Source organism: Protopterus annectens, chromosome 3.part0 (genome assembly GCF_019279795.1).
Source record: "Protopterus annectens isolate FY-2018-M chromosome 3.part0, PAN1.0, whole genome shotgun sequence".
Taxonomy (NCBI): Eukaryota; Metazoa; Chordata; order Ceratodontiformes; family Protopteridae; genus Protopterus; species Protopterus annectens.
The window spans coordinates 889,534,050-889,557,487 of NC_056731.1; positions in this window are offsets into that span (position 1 = coordinate 889,534,050).

The following is a 23,438-nucleotide window of genomic DNA, read 5'->3' on the forward strand; positions in this document are numbered from 1 at the left end:
AATATCAAAATTATCTCCTTTCACAATTGCAGTCTAAGGTAGATGCTCTGGCGGAAGGTATTGAGTGTAAAGAGTTGCAGGATTTAGTTCATGTGTCTGAACAGGTGGGTAAGCATTCCTTGCAATGTGGTTTTGATGCTGTGCAGGCCTCTTCGAGGGTGGCTGCCACTGGTTCTGTTCTTCGCAGGCACGCCTGGCTGAGGGATCAGAATTTAGCTGAGCATGTTAAGACAAGGATTTTGGATGCTCCATTACAGTCTGATGTGTTGTTTGGTTCACCTGTGGAAGCAGTTTTAAAGAAAATGGAGGACAAGGCTAAGTCTATGCAGACTGTTAAAGATTTTTTGCAGGTTCAGCCCCAGTTTAGTAGAAATTGGCCTACTAAGGGATGGACATATCCTTCTTATGATTCCCAGTCTAGGGGTAGGTCTAGACGTGGTAGGGGGAGAGCTCAAGGTTCTTTTAGGCCTAGAACAGGGAGTTCACCTGCTCAATCTTCTGGTGAGGGCAGGGGTCAGCCCTTTCGTAAACAGACCCAATGACCTGCCTTTTCAGCTGCCAGTGCTTTCTCCTCTGGCAGCACCTTTGGGAGGAAGGCTGGCACTTTTCAAAGAAAATTGGAGTTTAATTACCCAGGACAGATGGGTATTGGATATCATTCAAAACGGTTACAGGTTTTATTTCCATACCTTGCCTCCTTTCAAAGGCATGCCAGACATTCCTCCTCTACAAAGAAAAGAGGCTCACAAGCAAATTTCTCTGTTACTCCAAATAGGGGCCATTCAGCCGGTTCCTGTGCCAGAAAGGGGCCTAGGATTTTATTCTCGCCTGTTCCTAGTACCAAAGAAGGGGAACACGTGGAGACCAATTTTGGATTTATCTATCCTCAACACTTATCTGGACATTCCCAAGTTCAAAATGTTGACGTTACAACAGCTTTTACCTCTACTGGGCAAAGATCACTGGATGGTAACTTTAGATCTCAAGGAGGCTTACCTTCATGTGCCTATCAGACTAAGTTGCAGGAAGTATCTGCGTTTTCGAGCTGGAATTCCCATTATCAGTTCTCTGCATTGCCCTTTGGCTTATCTACTGCCCAGAGTATTCACAAAGTTCTGGCTCCAGTGATAGCTTACTTCAGGCTAAAAGGAATACAAATCTATCCTTACTTGGACGACTGCCTGATTCTGGCTCAAGAAAGGGAAGTCCTTTACGGCATTTGGAATATGTGATAGCAGTGCTAAGATGCCTGGGGTATTCTGTGAACGAAATAAAGTCCAGTCTAGTACCCTCTCAAGACATGTGCTTTCTGGGTGTGAGACTGAATACAGCAACCCAGATGGCCTTTTCAACCCCGGACAAACAAAAGAATCTTTCCCTGTACTTCGTCAACTATCTCTTCAGTCCGGGCTGACTGCAAGGACAGTCCTTCAAGCCTTAGGGTTCATGGCATCTTGTATTCTGGTGCTTCCCAATGCCAAACTGCATATGAGGAAGCTGCAATGGTACCTCAAAATGTATGGACACAGCACTGCCAGGATTTGGACACTGTCATTCAAATAATACCTTGCATTCAAAAGGAATTTTTGTGGTGGGCTCAGGAATGTCACCTAAACAAGGGACTCTCTGTGACCCGGCCAGAGGCGAGTCAGATTCTAACGACAGATGCCTCAGACATAGCTTGGGGAGCTCATCTGAATGGAAAGTGGATACAAGACAAGTGGCCTGCCAGACTACAGCATCTACATATCAACATGAAGGAGATGTTAGCAGTCCAATTTGCATTAATGGCTTTCAAGGAGTTACTTCTTCCAGGGCAGGTGTTGATTCTAACAGACAACACAACTGTCATGTGGTACATCAACAAACAAGGGGAACACATTCTTATCCTCTATGCAGGCAAGCAATGATTTTATGGGAGACTGCTCAGCTTGCAACTAACTCTTCAGGCAAGGTTTCTGCTGGGAGCACAGAACTCCTTAGCAGATGTGTTAAGCAGGCAAATCATGGATCCCCACGAGTGGAAACTGGATCTTCATGTATTTGAAATTGACAGTGTCATGGGGAACTCCAGACATAGATCTGTTCTTCTCTACTGAACCACCAGCTGCCAAAGTTTTGCACAAAAAGGTTTCATCACACAGCTTGGAAAGTGGATGCTCTTTCTTTCAGTTGGACAAATCTTCATGTGTATGCCTTTCCACCTCTGCCTCTTCTCCCAAAGGTACTCCTAAAGGTCAGACAAGACAAGCCATGGATGATTTTAATAGCTCCAGATTGGCCTCGGCAACACTGGTACCCATTACTAAGGAGTCTGGTAAGGAAGCCTCCATGGCCTTTACCTTTGATTCCACACCTATTGTCTCAGAGGGACGGTCGTCTACTCAATGTCAAGCTTCACACTCTTCATCTGACAGCCTGGCATATTCTGTTTTGAAACACAGCAGGTCTCCACTTCCTCAACAAGTTTTGAATGTGATTATGGAAGCCAGAAGACCTAGTACAAGGAAAGTGTACTCAGAAAAATGGAAGAGATTTTTGTTTTGGAGTGCAGCAAAGGATTTGGAGGTTTCTGAGCCTAATTTGAGTGTGGCTCTTCAATATCTTACTGAGTTATTAGACAAAGGTTTGTCTTTCTCTTCCATTAAGATTCATGCTGCAGCAATTTCAGCTCACTATGATTGTGACCCACCATTGTTTTCTCATCCTTTGTTCAAGCAATTTCTTAGAGGGGCAAAGAATATAAGACCCCATTAGAGCTCCTACTCCTGCTTGGGATCTCAATTTTGTGTTGGAGAAACTTACTCTACAACCTTTGAGCCTGCGGCTATTGCTGAATTGAAATACTTGTCATGGAAGACTGCTTTTTGTTGGCCATTACTTCTGCAAGAAGGGTTTCTGAATTGCAGGCCCTTATGGCGGTTGAGCCTTTTTTGATTTTCCATAAGGACAGGGTATCATTACGTACTAATCCTTCCTTTATGCCTAAGGTGGTTTCTAGTGTGGCTTTAAACCAAACTATTCATTTGCCTACTTTTTATGCAGATCCCCAAAATAAGGGGGAAAAGATTTTGCACACTTTAGATGTACACAGGCAGTTGCGTTATTATTTAAGCAGGACTAAGGCTTTTAGGCAGTCTCAGCAGTTGTTTGTTTCTTTTGCTTTGAGTTCTCAGGGCAAGCCTGTGTCAAAACAAACTATTTCTAAGTGGATTGGGTTTTGCATTACATTTGTTATTCCCATCATGGCAAGGAGATTCCAGCTGGGATTAGGCCTCATTCCACTAGGGCTACTGCCACTTCAACAGCATTTCTAAGGGGGGTGGCAACTAAGGATATTTTGGAGGCAGCTACTTGGAGTTCAGTGCATACTTTCTCTAAGCACTACCACCTTCCTCTCTACTCTAAATCCAGGGCTGGTTTTGCCACGCTATTTTGCAGGGCATGTTGACAGCCCTGCTTCTATGATTTGCCAGCCTCCCTTACCTCTGCTTTGGGATTCTACCCAAGTGTTAGGACTGCAGCAATGTGGGATGAAGAACATAGTACAGTTTTGTACCTACCATAAATGTAGATGTTCGAAGATCCACATTGCTGCAGTCCAACCTCCCTCCTTCCCCTCTGTGTTTAGGGGTGGTTGTGTGGGTGGGGTTGTACCTTTGTAAATTTGTATATATTGTATATATATTGGGTACAAGAGTGTTTGGTGTTTTTTGGTTTTGGCCTTATCTTTTTAGGGTCTTCTGACATCTGGGGCAAGAAAAGACTGAGGATATGACGTCGGTCATGCGCATTTGTACCCTGACGTCCTAACGTCAGACTAATGCGCCTTGACCGACGTCAGCCATATACTTTGGTATTCGGGCCGACTGGGACAGCGGACTACCCAAGTGTTAGGACTGCAGCAATGTGGATCTTCGAACATCTACATTTATGGTAGGTACAAAACTGTACTTTATATATGTTTACTGCCGCTTATTTGTGCTTACTTGTGCCTTATTCATTATGACTGCCTATTAGATGTGGGTAGGGGTCACTATGTGCAGATATGGCTGCGCCAAGCTAGCAGCCCGTGTATGGATGGTTTGGTGGACGTTCAGCAGGGGGGGTGGTGTGCTGTGGAGTGATGACGGGTATTCAATTATGTATCCAGGTGTTGGGGTTGGATGGCTCAGTTCAGGCCAGACCATTATGTGAGTGTGAGCCGGTAACATTTCTGTACATGTCTATTGCACATTTTAATGTTCATATGTTTGTGGGATTGTGTTCTGCAGTATGGCCTGTCAGGTTGTATAGCGGATGTGAATGTTTGTTCTTTGGTTTCCTTTCTGATTCACCCACTGCTCCCCCGTACACCTCCAGTTCACCTATTGTACATCCGACCCATTCTCCCCTTGGCGAATTATTACATTACCCGTCACCCCCCACCCCCATATTCCACACACATCATCCATCCCTTCTCTGCTTGATGGCCCATGGCACAGACAACAGAACACATTGCATACTCTACATATCTCTGGTACCAATATGGTTTTGAGGACAACCCTGGCATATTTGATCTTCCACATGCTGTACTTCACGCACATAGGTACATGCAAATACCTATCTTTCATGACATGGTAGGTAGATCCGGGTAATACCCATTCATCTTTGGGCCATCCAGACAGGGACGACCTGGACCGTGAATGGGCAGATATTGAGCGAATGCTCTGACCATTGGTAGGGTTGCCACCTTTTCAGATGGCCAAAGTGGGACATCTTTGGGACACACATCAGATTTTACAGGCCGACACATGCCCACGGTCAGTACAAAGGAGAGTACTTTACTTTTATGCCTATGTGACAGCTTATTCTTTTAGCGGTTTAGTTGCTTATTCTGTTTCTTGTAACATTTAGGTAGTTTAGATACAGAATTAACTATTTTATGGAACTATTACATAAAATATGGGACATAATTATGTCCTATAATCGCAGGATATTTAACATTTTTAATAGTTTTGGTAAGGATACAGCTGCCCAGAGAGGGACTGTCCCTCACAAAGTGAGACAGGTGGTAACCCTAACCATTGGGCTAGGCTTAGTAAAGGACAGTGGCGCACTAACACGCTGCATTTCGCTTCCACTTGGTATAACAATCAACACTAAATGGAATACGGGCACGGGGTTTTAAATGTCATTTGTTCGAGGGATGGGGACTCAATATTCAGCTTCGTGTCTTTGTGTTTACTTTTCATTTTGGTGTTCGCAAAACTGTCTTGTATGCTTTGTATACATTTCAGTATCCACGGACACTGACAGGAGTGATTGTTATTAGAGGCAGGCTGTAGTAGTCAGCATTTTAGGTTCCGCGTCTGCAGCCGACATGTTCACGCCTCCGTGCAGCGCTTAGACACGGCCCCTGCACTCATGCACGTTTCCTGTGCACGTGGACATTGCGGCAGCGCACCTTCATTAATATGCATGTGGTGCTGCTGCGCCATCTCTACGCCACACGGTCGGCACAAGGCTAATGCCATCCTTGCGCCGAGCTTCATGAATCCCGGGGATTGTTTACCTCACTTCATATTTGGAACTACACTAAGGGAGAGCACTCATTTTGTTTGTATGTAAAAATTAAATAAGTAGAAACATATATGACAAAACTTAGGGAGTACAAATGAAATGAGTAATGTTTTTATTAATGTATTAAAATGTATTAAATTATCTTTATTCTGTACTTCACCTGCCAGTCTTATTAGTTGTGGGGTCCAATTTGGACCATTTTAGTGGTGACCCTCAGCAGATGTTCCCCTACTACCACTCCAACTCTCGTTCTATGCTGGCTTCCTGGACTTAAGACTATTTCATACTACATGCCAGAAATATATGCTATTCATGTATATTAAAAATAAAGCAATATGTTCATTTATTAGCTTATATTTTGTCATACGACATGCTAAAACAGGTGTGCCCCCAGATTTTACTTTACATTTTTTGTACTTCCTCTATCTGGTTCTGGTTAAACTCACTCAGACATACTATAATGGGCTGGTTTGATGGGCTACTGAGGCCTTATGTCTCTATGGTGCTTCATCATGTGGATGCACTGTGGCTTACCTGTAAATATGTTTCCATATTCCTGTAGTACTACCTGGATTTCCTAACCCTGGCTTGGAGATTACTACACACCCCGGCATTTCTTTTTCCTCCTTTCTTTCTTTCTTTCTTATCTCTTTTCTGTCTGGCTCTCTCTCTCTTTCTGTCATTTGGTTTTAACCTTACTCTTCACATTCCATGCACAAAAATTATGCACAGCATAAATACTTTGTTTTTGTGTATTATTTTCTTTGTATAAACATTATACTGTATGATGCTATGGCATTGTAGAAGTATTCATCTTACTGATGTTACTGACTAAATTCTTATATCACACCTGCTTATAATTGTGTTAATTTATTATATGTATCTTAATTTATATTTTTCTGTATGCTTGCTCCTACATTACCAGTGTTACACAAATATTGATGAATATGTATTTCTTTGATTGTATTGCTACTGTTGTTGAAAATGGTCTAGGTGGAGCAGTGCTCTTCATTGGTTAACAAACTTTAAATAAATAAACATGTTCATAAATTAAGTATTCTACATACTACATCTTTTTTAGGGTTGCTGTAGACAACTCCCAGCAGACCATGCTACTAAGATGTAGGGTCATTTTGAAACATGAAACCTGATAAAATCGTATGCATCATCACAAGCCCCAGCTCTTGGGTCCCATGCCCAGCATCCATAGATGCCCGGAAGTACTGAACAGATAATTTATAGAGCTTAACTACTGATTTAACCTGCTAATATATGGAGATTATATAGCAACATTACTATATAAAATAGTTGTGTAAGCTGAATGAGACATTTAACTGGAATTTTACTTACCATAAAACAATAATCTATTTCATGCTGTGTATGTTCAAGGTAAGAATGCATTTGCACTCAGACATTTACTTGGTAGTAGTTCCTTTGAAACAGGGACCATGTCATTGTAAGTTTCCTCATAGTCTGTTGAAAGTGTATTAGAACTGAGTGCTGACACTAACTGTGCATACTATATTTGAGGTGGTGGCTTTTATCTCACAAGGTAAAATGAAATCATCCTGGCAGATTGAGAGACAATATTTAATTTAAGACATCTGAACAACATCTTCCTTTCTTGTTGTTCCTTGATTAAAAACATTTCAAACCCACAACAAAGAGAATATTTATTTTAGCTCAAATATAAAGGCTGTTTTGCTGGCGGATATATCCAAGCTGACAAATAGGATGATTCCAACGCTTCTCAACAAAAGCAAAGTAACAGACATAATTGTTGGGATTCTCATTAAGTATGTCTTAAAATAGCGATGTTTGCAGTTCTGAAGTACTTAGACCAAAAGCCAGGAATTGCATGTGCATGAAGTTATGGACTCAGCCATGTAAATAGCACTGGCAGTGTGTAGTTTAGCCTAGACAGAAGGAGCAACCACAAAATAAAACATAAATGCAACCTCCACACCAATGCTATAAGTAAGTAAAGAGGCTCTTGTCACACAGCACCTGACTGCAAAGGCATGCAGGGAGAAGGGGTATAGATAAATCACCCTACATATATGCACACATCCCACAACATATAAGAAAAAGGTCCACAGAAGGAAACATTGGAGAATATGTAATGTGCCATCTGGTCCAAAGGGCAAGATTTATTAAGAATCATCTACTTATTGACAAATTCAGCGGCACACTGATTGATTCTTGAAATGCACCATGTCTGCCTCGCTGCTCAAGAAGACACAAACCTTGTCTCAATACTTCCCTCAGTTGTTTGTTCTCCACTCCTGGCATTCATTCTTTGGCCTCTCCCCTTTTACATTGCATCCAGACTGGAGTTTAGTTAAACTGCTAAGTCTAACGGCACCATTTTTAAATAATACGTAGCTGTGTGTCAACCTCTTCCAGCATCCAATAAATAATGTGCCCACCACATAAGTTGTTATTCTTTTAAAAACTGTTATTGTGTTTTATATTTTTGCCTCTGGAAAACATGCTGTAATTGCATTGAGTAAGACACATTACTTGAGCTCTAAGCATAATAGTAAGGTGTTGTTACTTCCCAGTAGTAAACCTTCCAGCTGGCTAGTATTTGTTGCTTGCTAAATGAATTGCTTATACTGGTATTTTATAGTTCCTGGGAAAATAGCAAGATAACTGAACCTTCCTGTGACTGTAGCAGTATGCACTGTGTAATTTCATTTCTGTGCCCCTCGCATTTGCCCACCATGTTAATTTAGCATAAAGTCTGCTTTAGCATTCATGAATTGTAATTAATTGTCTTGATGTCTGTTTTTTCTACCTTTGTTCCTATCACTAAGCTTGCTTAAGCTCCAGCGTTTCTGATTTATTTCCCTTGTTGACTGTGTTTATCCACTTTGTTTTTATTGTTCACTGCTTAATTTAATCTACTGGATGCCTGAGTTTAACTGCATGTTATGTTGTCGTACAGTTAAATGACGTTCCTGATTCTGTTGCAGTCTTTTTGCCTTCTATGCCTAGTTTATTATAAGACATTTTTTGTTACTCAGTTTGTACATTTAATTGAGTGTCTAGCACTCCAAAACTAGAACTGGTAATATACTATACTATACCACAATAAGTCATCTGAATTATATGTTCTAGCAAAGTATTTGCTGTTCCTGAACACAAGTGTCTGTGCCTATAAAGCTATCTCCATGCTTGACTTCATTCCCCTCCATTAAACTACCTACTCTGTTTTCTTTTTTCTTTGTTAGTCCCTATCTAACACTTTCGAGGTCTGTCCCTGATGTGTCTGCCTGGAGTAGTTATCCAAACTTTAAGAACTCCAAAATCAGGGATCTTATTGGATTAACTCCCAGGTGTATGTTGCATCAAAAGTTGTTTAGACTGTCTGACTTAATTACATTTTCTACTGTCTCAGATAGGTGGTGAGCACACTACATCGGACCTTCTTTTGTACTCTTTAATTTAGTCCTTTTAGCCTCCCCCTTTTTTGACTTTTAAGTACCCATCATCTTGCTTTTGTTTCCCATTCAGAATTCAGAGTTTAGGTTTAAACTACTGCCATTTACTACCAAAACTAATAGGACACTGACCTTGTCAAATTTAGTGGCAAACTGATTGATTCTTGACATGTGGCATATCTGCCTCACGGCTCAACCCGCTCTGTTTGCTCTTGCTACACTCGGGCTCACTCTGGATCCTTCCTCTTGGATATAATATTCTATGGAAAGACAGAATAGGCAAAAGGGGAGGCGGAATAGCAATATTATTCAAAACTCAACTTAAAGTTGACACATTGGGCCTTACTATCCCCAACTTTGACAATGTGGAAGTAATTTTTATCACACTAACAATTAATTCTAAAAAGCTAATAAACATAATTGGATGCTACATCTTTCCCGGAAACAATATATCCACACTTGAACACCTGCTGCATTGGTTCTGCTGTGCAATCCAACAGGAAACTATCATCATGGATGATTTTAACATTGATTGGCTTACCTGCAACTCCCATAACCCCACTAATTATATAAACCTCTATGGATTCACTCAAATCATTCAAACTCCCACAAGAATTGACAAATCAATTAAGAGGCAATCAGTCATTGGCTGGATATTAATAAAGAGACCAGCACACTCCTTTCTTTCTGGTTCCCTCCCTGATGGCCTGAATGACCACCTACCAACCTTTATACTAAAACAGCATTTCTATCATACCAAAGGTACTGTCTATAAACTAATAAGAAACAAAAGTAACTTTAATCTAATCAGTTTCATATCTGCCCTAAAAGGTTGTAATTTGACTCCATGCAAACTACTGGATCTTGAAGAAGCTGTTAAATGCTTCATCTCCACATGTTTAGATATCCTAATCAAATCTAATTATGTTCCTTGGCTAAGTAAGGAGACCAGGTCACTGCTTAAATCTAGAGATAAAGCCTGGGACCAGTGGCACAAAATTAAGACCCTACCTTCAAAACAAGCATACCCAGAGCTCAGAAATAAAGCTAAACCGGGCAGAATTAATTACTATCGCAACATACAAATAAAGTATCAAAACAACCCTCAAAAGTTCTGGGCAGCCATTAACAATATACTCCTTCCAGGTAAATCAAGTACTTCCCCCCTAACAACTGCAAACACCTCAGAGGATATCTGTACTAAATTTAATACATACTTCACAGAGACCTATCTAACCACCAAAACTGCCCCTCCACAGAACCTGGCAAATCATGTAATACCAACAATACCTTCAACTTTCAACCTGTCTTTATAGAGATGATAAGAAAATGGGCTTAAAAAGCTAAAGCCCACAAGACTGGTAGCAAACAAGCTACCAGCTGACTTTCTGCATATTGCTGATGATGCAATTGCCTACTCAGTAGCCATCCTTATTAACAGATCTATGTCTGAAAATCTAGTCCCAGAAGTCTGGAAAGTATCCCATATTATTCCACTATACAAAGAGGGCAACTCTACGGAACTGACCAACTACCATCCAATTGCCATACTATCCCCTCTATCCAAAATCCTAGAGAGATGTATACATGCACAAATCATGGACTACTTACATACAAATAAACTTTCCTCAAACACTCATCCATTACACAGCACTACCACTGCTCTAATGTCCTTTACCAATACGGTAAACTACTACAGAACCAATGGGAAATTTGTATTTGCTATCTTTCTTGACCTTTCAAAGGCCTTTGATGCAGTCACACATAGTAAACTTATCAATGTTCTTTCTAATGTAGGTTTCAGTCAATCCTCCATTGCCTGGAATTTCAAAGTTATTTATCAGGGCACCAACAGGCAGTTTAGTGGCATCAGGACCTCTCCCCTCTTCTTCCAGTTACTCTAGAAGTTCCCTAAGGTTCCATCCTAGGACCCCTACTGTTCTCTGTTTTTACTAACAACCTGCACACTTCTACCCTACATGCTTCTGTTATCCAATATGCAGATGACTCTACACTAATACGTGCTGCTTCTTCCTTACAAGAACTTCACTCTCTAACACAAGATTCATTTCTTGCTGTCGCGACATGGCTAACTAGTTTACAAATAATTCTGAATCCTAATAAAACTAAACCTGCTCTTCCATCCTACAGGATTAACTGCACATGGTTCTTCATTTAACATAATGTCCAAATATAAAACTATTATCTCTCTTGTAACTCACACTAACCTTCTTGGCATAGAGACTGCCAACAATATGAGATTTGATATTCATATCTCACAGACCATAGAGAAAGTACACAAAAATGGGTATTCTATATAGAAACAAGCAGTTACTAACAAAATACATTAAGTCCACCATTGCATGCACTCATCTTATCTCTACACTTCTGTATGCTTCCCCAATCCTTACTAACCTTGGAAAGGCTGATTTAGCTAAACTCAACTCCTGCTACAACAAAATAGGCAGATTTGACTCTGACTGTCCATATAGGTCACATCACTTTACAGCCCTGAAGCAACTCAGCTGGTTGAACTTCCTCAGCTTTTATTATGCAATCAACTGACTTTAGCCCATACAATTATTTACCAGCCAGAGAAAAACCCAGCACTTCAAAATCTATTACATACTTACTCCAGTAAAAGGCTTCTCTGCTCCAGTAACAAATTTCTTCTCAAAGTACCAAAAACCAGTAATACAGAGGGATAAGAGGGGAAGAGGGATAAAAGGTGAATCCCTCTTCCCCAATTTCATACCTAAAATATGGGCTACACTCCCTACCTGTATATCATTCAATTCTTCCTTAGTACAGTTTTAAAAAATCACTATAAACTCACCTAGCTAATAATTGGCTATGTTCCTGTACCAGTCCTGGCTAGTTCTCACTCTGTTCGTCTCTATTATCCCTTGTCTGAATGAACATGTATTATAAGAATTCTTTATTTGATGATCTGATATATGATGTCTCTAAATAACCTCAACTATATGTAAGTAGTTGGTTTATCTGGATATGTATATTCTATATTCTCTCATATTTGCTTTATCTGTATACATTCTATATGTACCATAATCAAATTGTATTACTGTGATTGTGTGTTTTCTATATTGATTTTGTTCTGTGGAGCTTTTCTCCTCAGGCCTCTGCTGAAAAAAGACCTGTGTCCAATCGGACTTTCCTGGTTACCAAATATAAAATAAATAAAATAATTAAATAAAATAAATATTGGCATTTACTTACATTATAATGAGGAAACAAGTCATTCCTGCACCCATTGGCACTGTATCTATAAGATGAGCAGAAGTGAAAGGGCAGTGCAGTCATTGTGAAGACGCCAGGAAGTAAAGAACTTGTGTAAATGATCAGACATGACTGGCACCCAACCTCATAGAATCAGCAACAGTAAAGATCCACAGAAAACTTCAGGACTGCGGCAGACCAGCTGTGTGATACCCTGCAAGATGTTGTAAACTGCACTGAAGAATGCACTGCAGGATGTTGTGGAGATGCCACCATTCAGAAAGGCCATGTGGTAGATCATGTTGAAAACCACACAGGATGAGAGCCATAGCAAACAGACATCCTGTTAGCTATGAAAGATTTCAGTCCTGTATACTTCCCCCTTCAGAGAATGATCCTTCCTGTTCCTGGAGTATGACCACAGTGTGGAGGATGTGACTCTGTCACTTCAGTCAGTGAAAAACAATGTACTGGATCTGAAGCAGTGTTCCTTGACAGTAATGGACTGGGCATTCCCAACTTCATGTGACTATGCAAGCAGCTTTATTTGCTGTATGGCTGTGTTAGAAAAGCATCCAGCTGGAGACTGTTGCCACTAGTTTTCACCCTACCATCTTCGTCCCGGCTAAGTGGAGGACAGCTACTGTCATCCCTTTGCACCAATGTGGAGTGTCCACCGATCCAGGAAATTATAAACCCATCAGCCTAACTAGCCTGATCTGTAAGGCCATGGAGCAGATTATCATGGACCTCATTAAAAAGGATATTGGCAACCTCCAGACACTTGATCCCATACAGTTTGGTTTTGACAAGGGGAGGCCATGTCTGTTAAATTTGGTCAACTTTTTTGAGACAATCACCAAGGCTATAGATGAGGGGAAGACAGTGCACAACACCTACCTTGACGTGGCCAAGGCCTTCGATACTATCCCCACTCAGGTATAATATTATATATTCCGGTGGTCACCTAGTTGGAAAAAACTCTCAAGTGACTTCTGAGTTCCTTCCTCATTACAGTCACGAAACAAATGAGGCAGGTCCAAATTGGGATCACTAGCCATATCCAAACAAATGAAGAAAAATCAGCAATACCACAAAAGTTCAAGCACAAAAGTAGAACCACCAGCTAGTAATCCAACACAGGAAATTTATTGTAAAAACACACTCTGATGTCTCGGCTCCACAAGCCTTCAAGGAGTATAACATTAACAAAGAATATCCTGCCTAAATACACCCTTCAATTAAACAATTAAATACAATTGGTCAATTCATTAAAATTTAAACAAGAAACCTCCAATTAATTTCATTATTTAACCCCTTGGGGATAAAGTGCTAAATGTAAGAATGTATACTGACTCTTTAAAAAGCAGTTTATTTTTTAGATCATTTTCATCACAATACACATCAATTCATTCCAAAATGGTGCCTCTCAAATTGACTAATTGTATTTATTGGTGTATTTAGGCAGAATATTCTTTGTTAATGTTATATTCCTTGAGCTGTCTGTGGGATCAGGGTCATACTGGTCTGGGCTACATGATCAGAGAGCTCCTCTATGTCTCTTTTCATGTAGTCCAGGGAGGTACATCTCAGGTCATTCACACCAGCATGGACAATGACGGAGTCATATTTGTACTTGCTTTGGAGTGACCTGAGTGCTTGTGTTATGTGGTGGATCCTGGCACCCGACAGGCAGCGTACAGTGACCTTCTCCTTGCTCAGTCTGGTGAGAGAGACGTCAGTGTGTCTGACAATAGAGTCCCCTATTACAAGTGTGTTAGGTGTGTTGTTTAGCCTTAAGGGCTGTGGCTGTGTGGCACACTGACTTTGTGAAATATGTGATACATGGGTATTGTTGCGGGGTAGCAGTTGCTTGGATGTCTGCTTTGGAGGTCTCTGCTGCTTTGGCAGATTTTTATTTAGAGCCTCCGAGTATGTTTTTGTGTGTTTATGTGTTTGATTTGCTGATGTGATAGGTCTATGTGAGACTGGAATAGTGGTGTGTGTGGTTACCTTCTCCTCCTGACTGACTGTGCCAGTGCTGGGTTGAGAGAGCACAACCTCCAGTTTGGCTAAATAGTTGCATCTCTCACATATATTTGAGTTTATAGGGCAAGGGGCTGTATATAACCTCCTTACTGTACTTTCATATTGTGGCACGAGTGTGTAGTGCTGCATAGAGCTGGCACTATAGCATTGTGATAGCTATGTTACTATTTAGGTGTTCCATAGTGCAATTAATGAACATGCTGTTTCCATCCTATTTGAAATTCTTTGTGTTACTTTCATAGTTCTTCTGAGCTCTCTTATCATTCTAGTACCTATGAACCTTCAGTGTCTTATTTGTCCTGTGGCTGCTTTTCCTTATTCCACAGATATCTGATTGACATTCCACTCTTGCAGTTCACATTTCCACACTGCACTTCAGAGATATGTAATACAGCACTTCTGCTCCTTGTTATTTGCCAGACCACAAAATTATCTCATACTTATATACAGTCCACAAAATCATCTCATAGTTACATAATTTTTGCATAAATCATCTCATATTAACATACATTGAAAGTGTAAATGATCCCTTATTTTTTGTAGTCATCAAGAATTCTTCCAGATTTATATTTCTTCAAGATGTGTTCCCATTTTGTGAATGCCGATGTGATCCATGTTAACTTCCATGGGGCTTGTGCTCCATTTACACTTTTAGAATTTAACTAGGTATACATTTTCTTTTAATGTGGGAATATTAAGGAAATGGTCAAATGCCACATTGCAGTCTGCTTGTTCTGTAATTTGGGATCAGTTTCATGAGGTCAATATGTTCCTGAGTTGTCCTTGCCGTTGCACTTTATGCAGTCTATATTTCAATCAGTCTCCCTTTTACTTTGGGCATTTTTGATGAGTAAACATCAGATGCAATGCAGTGCAGTGATCACTGAAGACAAGTGCATCAAGTTTAGTTGAGTAATACCTATCTGGTCTGTTGGTGTAAATCCAGTACAGGATGGAATGGTTTATTTTATGTGTGTTTACCAGATTGCAGGTCCCTTGTTGGAATATTACCTCATTATGCTGAATAAGCTGGTTTATCTTGGTGAAGTTATGAGCTATACTGTTTAGGGTCACCCAAGGTTTACAGGTTATAGCAGGAAGATCAGATGAAAGTATTTAATTGGAAAAGGTAATGGCAATCCACTCCAGTACTTTTGCCAATAAAACCCTGTAACATACATACCCTGTAACAAACATACATTGAAAGATGAGGCCTTTGGGTATGCAAATGTCTATCATACTACTGGAAATGAGCAGAGAAGAAGTAGTGTTAGAGATTATGATGTAACTGGATTAAAGCCAGAAGGATCTGCATCTGTTGACATGCTCAGAGCTGAAAGGAAGGTCCAATGTTGTAAAGAACTATACACCTTTGGAACATGAAATGTAAGAATTGTGAACTAAGATAAGTGGCTAAGAAGGAGATGACAAAAATGAACACTGACATTTTGGGAGTTTGTGAACTAAAATGAAATGAAATGGGTCATTTTACATCAGCTATATTAGATACATAAGATCTACTAAGTTCAAGAATCTTGCAGAAGAAATGGAGTAGCCCTCATAGTTAATAAAGGGGTGTCTAAATCAGTTTTTGATTACAAAGAAAAATGACAGAATGATCTCAGTCAGACTACAGGGAAGGCCATTCAGCATTATAGTGATACAGGTTTATGCTCCAGCTGCAGGTACTGATGAGGAAGAAGTTGATCAGTGTGATGAGGATATGCAGGAGCTTTTGGAAATAACACTGACATATATGTTAATCATCCTAGGATATTGTAATGCTAAAGTTAATAGTCAAATACTAGTGGAATAATGGGCTGGTTTGGCCTTAGAGTAAGAAATGAAGTGGAGCATAGCGTAGTAAAATTCTGCAAAGTAATTCATTGATCACAGCAAACTAATTCAACAGCCTAAGAGATGGTTTTACACATGGCTGTCACCAGATGGTCAGTACCAAAAGCAGTCTGATTATTTACTTTAGTGTCAGAGATGAAATAATTACCCAGAGTCAGTAACAACAAGACCTGAAGCTGACTCTGTCCCAGATCATTAACTTCTTATTGCAAGAATTATAATTAACTTAAAGAAAATAAGAAAAGCATCTAAGTCAGTGAGGTATATGCTCAACAGTACACAAAGGTAATTTGAAGTGAATGGGAAGAATACATCTAAGGGATTAGATCTGGTGGATAGCTGACCTGAACTATGGATATAATTTCATGATGTTTGCCAGGAGGTAGCATGAACAATACTTTTAAATGGAAAGAAGATTAAGAAGACAAAATGGTGATTTTTGGAAGCTTTAAAAGTGACAGAGGAAAGGAGAGGAGAGCAAAAGGCAATGAACATAGGAAAAAATATATTGAGCTGAATGCAGAGTTTCAGAGCATTGCAAGAAGTGATAAAAAAGGCATATATAAATAAGCAGTGAAAAGAAATTGAGGTAGACAATAGAATTCTAAACACAGTAGATCTGTTCAAGATTGGTTTTAACTTTTTGACCCACTTTTTTGGATCCTATCCTTATTCACCAAGTCTATTGAAACTGCCCAAGCCTCCCCTGGGTTCTACCTGACCCATGTTGAGAGCTGTTGAGGAGAAGGAAAAACTATGGTGTAGCATCATATTGCTGCCAAGCAGTGTTTCTACGACTTTCCCACCCACATATGTGAGCCCAGTATGTCCCTAAGGAGTGGCATGCAATGGCCATCAGTGTTGATCTTCCTCTTGGTTCTGCAAACAGTCATGAATGCCACTTGCATGTGCCCCTCCTTTTTCCACCATACTTGGCATACCCATCCTAGCTTGTTAGCTTCTCAGATGCCCAAACTGCTAATTGAAACCAGGTTGCCTAGATCATAGTCAGAGCTTTATCTTTATACACAGTGGCATTGGCTTAAGAAGAACGGTGATATGAGGTAAAATTTTCACTTAAAAACAGGAATCGTAAAAGACAAAGATGGGAGGGACCTTACAAAAGCAGAAGATATTAATAAGGGATAGCAGGAATATACAGACAAACTATATATGAAGGATCCTATCATCACTGATGTATACACTGGTACGGTCTCTAATATAAAGCCAGATATCCTGCCCAGTGAAGTTAAATGGAGCCCAGAAAGTTTTGTTAATAACAATGTCGCAGGAATTGCTGAAAATCTTGCAAAATTATGCCATTATAGTGTTACATGGAATTAGCCAGTAAATTTGAAATGCACAACTGTGGCCTTTAGACTGGAAAAGGTCAGTTTATATTCCAAACCCAAAAAAAGGGAAATGCTTATGTGAGCTCAAATTATCAAACAGTTGCACTTGTTTCACATTCTAGCAAAGTAATGTTCAAGATCCTTCAGCTGGACTTGAGCAATATATGGAAGAACAACTGCCAGATGTACAAGTTGGTCTTAGAAGGGATAGAGGCACCAGAGGTCAATTTTCAATATCCATTTGATAATGAAGAACACAGGAGAGTTCCGGAAAATATTTACTATTACTTTATTGAGTGCTCTAAAGTCTTTAACTGTGCGGACCATAACAAACAGTGGCAAGTTCTTAGAATAATGAGACTAAATGGGTTACCCTATTTGCCTCCTGAGAAATCTGTATGCAGGACTAGAAACAACAGAACTGAATATGGAATGAGCAACTTGTCCAAGAATGGGAAAGGAGTGTGATAAAGCTGTATAGCATCACCTACTTATTCAAGTTATATGCTAAGTATATCATGCAAAATGGTTGGCTGGGTGGGCACAATGAAGATGGCCATCTGAGAGTAGTGCCTTTTCAGAGCTCTGCAGCTTTTTTTTACGTTTCATGGAAAGATTTTTGCTTACAAACAAAAATTCTTACTCATTTCTAGTTACTATTGATGTGTCTACCTTATCACAAACATTTGTGAAAATAAGAATATTTTCCTGTCAGAACTATCTTAACAAGTTACCAGCATTGAAGAAGGAGAATGAGTGCTTCCAAATACTCCCATTCAGACTCCATTTTGGAAAAAAGACCTGCAACTTATGTGACTTCTTTTGAAGAACTTTCTCTGAAGATGAATGATTTCCAAGAAAATCGATACACTGTAAAAGAAAACAGCATCAAAACCTGACCCATTAAAATAAATAATTCACCAATGACAAACAAAACCATACTGACACTAAATCTACTTTATCTGATGTTGATGGAAGGCTAAGGGAAGAACTAGAAGCATACTTACGTTCTCTTAAAACAAAATACATAAGTTAGAAGATTTGGGGAGTAGGAAGGGAGGGTATAACACACCAGAATCTTTAAGCTTCAAGAGAAAAGAGAGAGAGAGAGAAAGAGAGAGCATTGTTTCTTTTTTAACTTCCTGGATTCCCAGATTTCTTAACCTGGTTTAATTTCTCCAAGTGTTTTGGGTTTCTAATACCATGATTGGAATGGAACCCATTCCTACATTAGGGTGTGATTAATGTTCATGAAATTAGTATTGTTGCAATCTTTGCTGTTAGACAAAAGTACTCTTTGCAGCACCACAATGTGCCCAGGACTGACTCTGCAATTCCTGTGGAGTTACATCTATTGGTAGCATATCTAAATAAAACTGTAAATTCTTTATGAGGCCCATTGCTCCTACTACTATTGGAACTGTATGGGTATCTTTCTTCCACATTGCTCTTGTTTCTTCCTGTAAATCTTGATATTTTATAACTTTGTATCTCTCTGTACATAAGACACTGTAATCTCTAGGTGTCGCAGTTTTAGAGATCAATGCTGCTTTTGTCTTTTTATCATGGACTATTATTTCTGGTTTTCTCACATCTATTTTTTGTTGGCAATGGGTGATCTCCCATGTGATGTACACTCCATCATTCTCTATAATGCTTTGTGGATCATGTTTTCAATGCTTTTCCACTACTTCTGTATTGTAGTGTTTGCACAATCCCAAAAGCAACAATCTTACCATATTATTGTGCCTTTCAGTGTACAGGCCCTCTGCCACGAGTATATCACACCCAGCAAAAAGGTGAGTGGCTGTTTCTGATTCTTAAAAACTGTATTTGTCTGTTTCCCACATGTTCAATGGACTTTGTAAATCAACATTTATGTAGTTCACTATCATGTGCTAACATTATCAACCTTTTATTCTTTAGTTTCAACTCACCTTTCCTTAACCATTCCTGTGTCAAATCTTGATCAACATGATATTGTTGCAGAAGATCTCTATATCTGGAACTATATTTATGGCTTTTCCACATTTCTTTCATTCTCATCTGATCCTTCGCCTTATATTATTTCTTTTTTTTTTTTTTTGGCATATTTAGTTGCTGTGTGATTTTTTTCAATTTTAGGTTTGATTTCCATTCCCACTTGCCACCTGAATTCTTTTGTTAAACTAAGTAGAGAGGTCATGTTAGACTTCCTGTCCTCACATTGTAAAACTATCACTATGTTTGGCTCTGACAAGGTCAGCAGATATGTATGCAGTCCCACAATCACAGATCTGTGCATGTAATCAATTTCAAGGAAGCCTATACCTCCTTCAGAGCATGGAATATATAATCTTGGTATACACTGATTTTTATACATCATTTGATAAGCGAGAAGCATTTTTCTTGTTTTTCCTGTCCAACTGATCCAATACCTTTTGGGGCCAGTCAGTCACCCCAAAACTATAAGTTAAAACAGGGAGACCAAATTGGTTAGGAGCTAGCACTTTGTTCCTAGATGTCAAGACTATTTTCAATAGTAGTTTTAGTCTTCTGAAGTATTCCTTACCAAGTTGTATTCACATTTGTTAATGTTATATTGCTGATCCTTCGTCAGTTCTGAAATATTTATACATTCCATCCTGCTCATATTTCTTTATATCACATTCTTGTCCCAGACTGATATTTTCTTGGTACTGCACCTTTCCTGCTTTAAATGTTGCTTTTGTACATTTATCAAGACCATATGCCATTTTTATATTATCTGAAAAAGTTTTAACCATTTACAGTCATGCTTTCAACTCTTCATTTGATGAAGTATGCAGTTTTAAGTCATCCACAAAATGTAGATGTGATATATTTAAGCAAGGTTGTTTTCTGGGAGCCAAATTGTAACAAGACCTAACCTGTTAAATAAGCAGCTTAAGAAGCTGATGATAAGAAAAAACAACAGCAGTGACAAAGAATCATCCAGTAATATCGCCCTTTGAATCTTTATCCCTGGGATAATAATGTGACATTTGTCATGACTTAATTCTAGAGTGGTTTGCCATGAATTCATGGTAATTGTAATATAATTGATCAATGTAGGATGCATCTATACATCTGCAATTACTCCTTTATCCATGAACATGAGGTACTGTCAGATGCTTTTTTGTAATCTATCCATGACATACTTAGTTTCTTCCCCTTTTTACAATTCTTCATTATGGCTTTAGTTAACCACAAGTCATCATTTGTTCCATAGTATTTTCATTTGTTACCCTTTAATTCTATTGCCTTAACTGAGTTTTCTTCATGATTATAAACTCTATCTCCATCAATTCCATTAAATAGTTGGTGCATCTTTGGAAGGCAAATTATTGGTCTGTAGTTTTTAGGATGGTTTAAAGGTTCACTCTTAAGGAGTATCATTTTCCCTTTTGTTAACTAAGTTGTTGTCTGTTTGGGAAGCATGTACAAGTAGTTCTTATTCAAGGCTAAATCTTTGCATAAAGATGTTAATAAATTCTTTTAGCAAGAAGTTAGGTACTGCATCTGGGCCTTGGGGTTTCAATTTAGGAGCGTTTCTTAAATTTGTTTCAATTTTTCTGGATGTTACTTCATCCTATTTTATATCCTGCACATTTGAACTCCAAAATGTATCTATTTTTTATTTTTTTGGTGTTTTTTTCTATTCCTTTTGCTTTGTTTCCCAGTTCTCTATAAAACTTAAACTAAAATCAGGAGCCAGGTAAAGGTCAAGCCAAAATGCAAGAAAAATGTGTTAGCATTCCAAAAGGTATTTGACACACCATGGCTGAAATAATAAAATAACAACTTTAATAAAAATAATAAAATGTATATGGTGAGCACTTTCATGGCACAACACACCACTTCTTCAAACCAGTAAAATTACAAAAGTGTAACACACTTGCTTTTAAAATCAGAAACAACCAATCAACTACAAATAATCTTATTAGGAAGATCATTCTCATCTAATCAAAACACACAAAAAGTGCACAAATCAAACTACAGATCTGCACCACATAGACATCAGACATAATCAGAATCATTAGCTACAGGCACAAATCACAGTTCAAGTTGAGCCATAATGACCAATCAGCCTAAAGCATGAAGTGTTGCTTTCATCCATAGTAAGCTAACCAATAAAATAACTATCTATAAACACAAATCAAAATACAGATCTAGGCTGTAAAAGTCAATAAAATACAACATGAAGAAATGCTTTCATATGTAACAAACTATAACCATGAAGCTCATAAAGGGATGTAAGTCAGTGGTAGTATGATATGCTTTGTACACATGAAGTCCCAGGTTCAATCCCCAGCACCTACAGCAAACTAAGTGTTTCAAACCATGACCCTTTAGTACAAGTTTGACAGATAAAGCTTCATTTAAACTAGGAAAGCTGTTAGCTTTTAGACTCCTGATCCATTTAAGTTCAATGGAGTCAGTCCTATTCCTTATATCACTGTCCCTCAAATTTAAGTGAACAACTTCTAAAACTAAAATCTAAAAATATGATCAGCCCCATAGTCATTCACATGCCTTGCCAAAGGGTTCTTGCTACAACTTTTATGTATATCATTAATGTGTTCTAAAATTATGTCTTTAAAGGGGCGATTCATCTTTCCTACATAGAAACATTCACAAGCCTGGTACTAGGGAGTATCATTTTTATTTTGTTAACCAAGTTGTTGTCTGTTTGGAAAGCATGCACAAATAGTTTTTACTCAAGGCTAAATCTTTGTGTAAAGATGTTAATAAATACTTTTAGCAGGAAGTTAGGTACTGCACCTGGGCCTCTTGGTTTCCATTTAGGAGCACTTCTTAAATTTATTTCAATTTTTCTGGATGTTACTTCATCCTATTTTATATCCTGCACATATGAACTCCAGAATGTGTCTATTTTTTATTTTTTGGTGCTTTTCTATTCCTTTTACTTTGTTTCCCAGTTCTCTATAAAACTTTCTTGGGTCATTAGTGAATTGCTTGTTTTGTATATTTCCTTTATAATTATCTGCATATCTTTTAAGTCTTTTTTCCTGTGTTGATATCATGAATTTATTATTTGCAATAGTGTGTGATAGATCCTGGTCTGTTCTAACACTCTGTGTTGCTTTTATCATGTCTGTCTTTCCAAGTATTTTTTTTGTCTGTTCCCTCTTCTGTATTCTTCTAACAGTGATACTTCTTGTCTTAATTGCTTTATTGTCTTCTCTAATTCAAAGTTTCCATGATGGCATTTGATTTCTCCCTTCCTTTCCCTTATTACTCTTTATTTTTGTGGTAAGACTTTATCTGTTATTAGTTTAGCTGCACAGTAATATGTCCTGTATATTTCTGTTACAACACATGAATTTCTGTTAATAGTTTTGATTACTGTGTTTATTTGTTTTATCAGACTTCAAACATTTTAGGTATTATTTACTTTCTGTAATCTATTTATTTTATCGATCTTAATATGCCTGTCCATCTCTATTAAATCAAGCAACTCTTCCGTTAGATCACTTTCTTCTAAACTGAGGGCACATTATTTGCTGTCTGTTTCCTATGGACAATCTACAGTAAGTTCCAGAAAATCTTCTTGTGGAATATTCTCTTCAGCTGCATCCTGGGTCATTTGTTGCACCTTCATATGGGAACTGATTGGCCCATCACTCCATAACATTGCTTCTGTCAGAGTTGTCACTGTTTCCTGCTCCCTCCCTTGGTGTGAAACTTCAACTGAAATTTTGTACTGGTTTCCCACTGATGGCTTCACAGCATCATCATCTGGCAAGTGATCAGGTGCTTCCTGTTGCACCTGATTCTCCATAATTTGGGGACTCATTGTTCCATCATGCTGTGATGTTACCTGAGTTGGATTTTCTACACTAAATCCTTCATTTGGCAGGTAATCCATGACTTTAGTTTCTATTCTTTAAATTCTCCAATACGCATCCTCTTT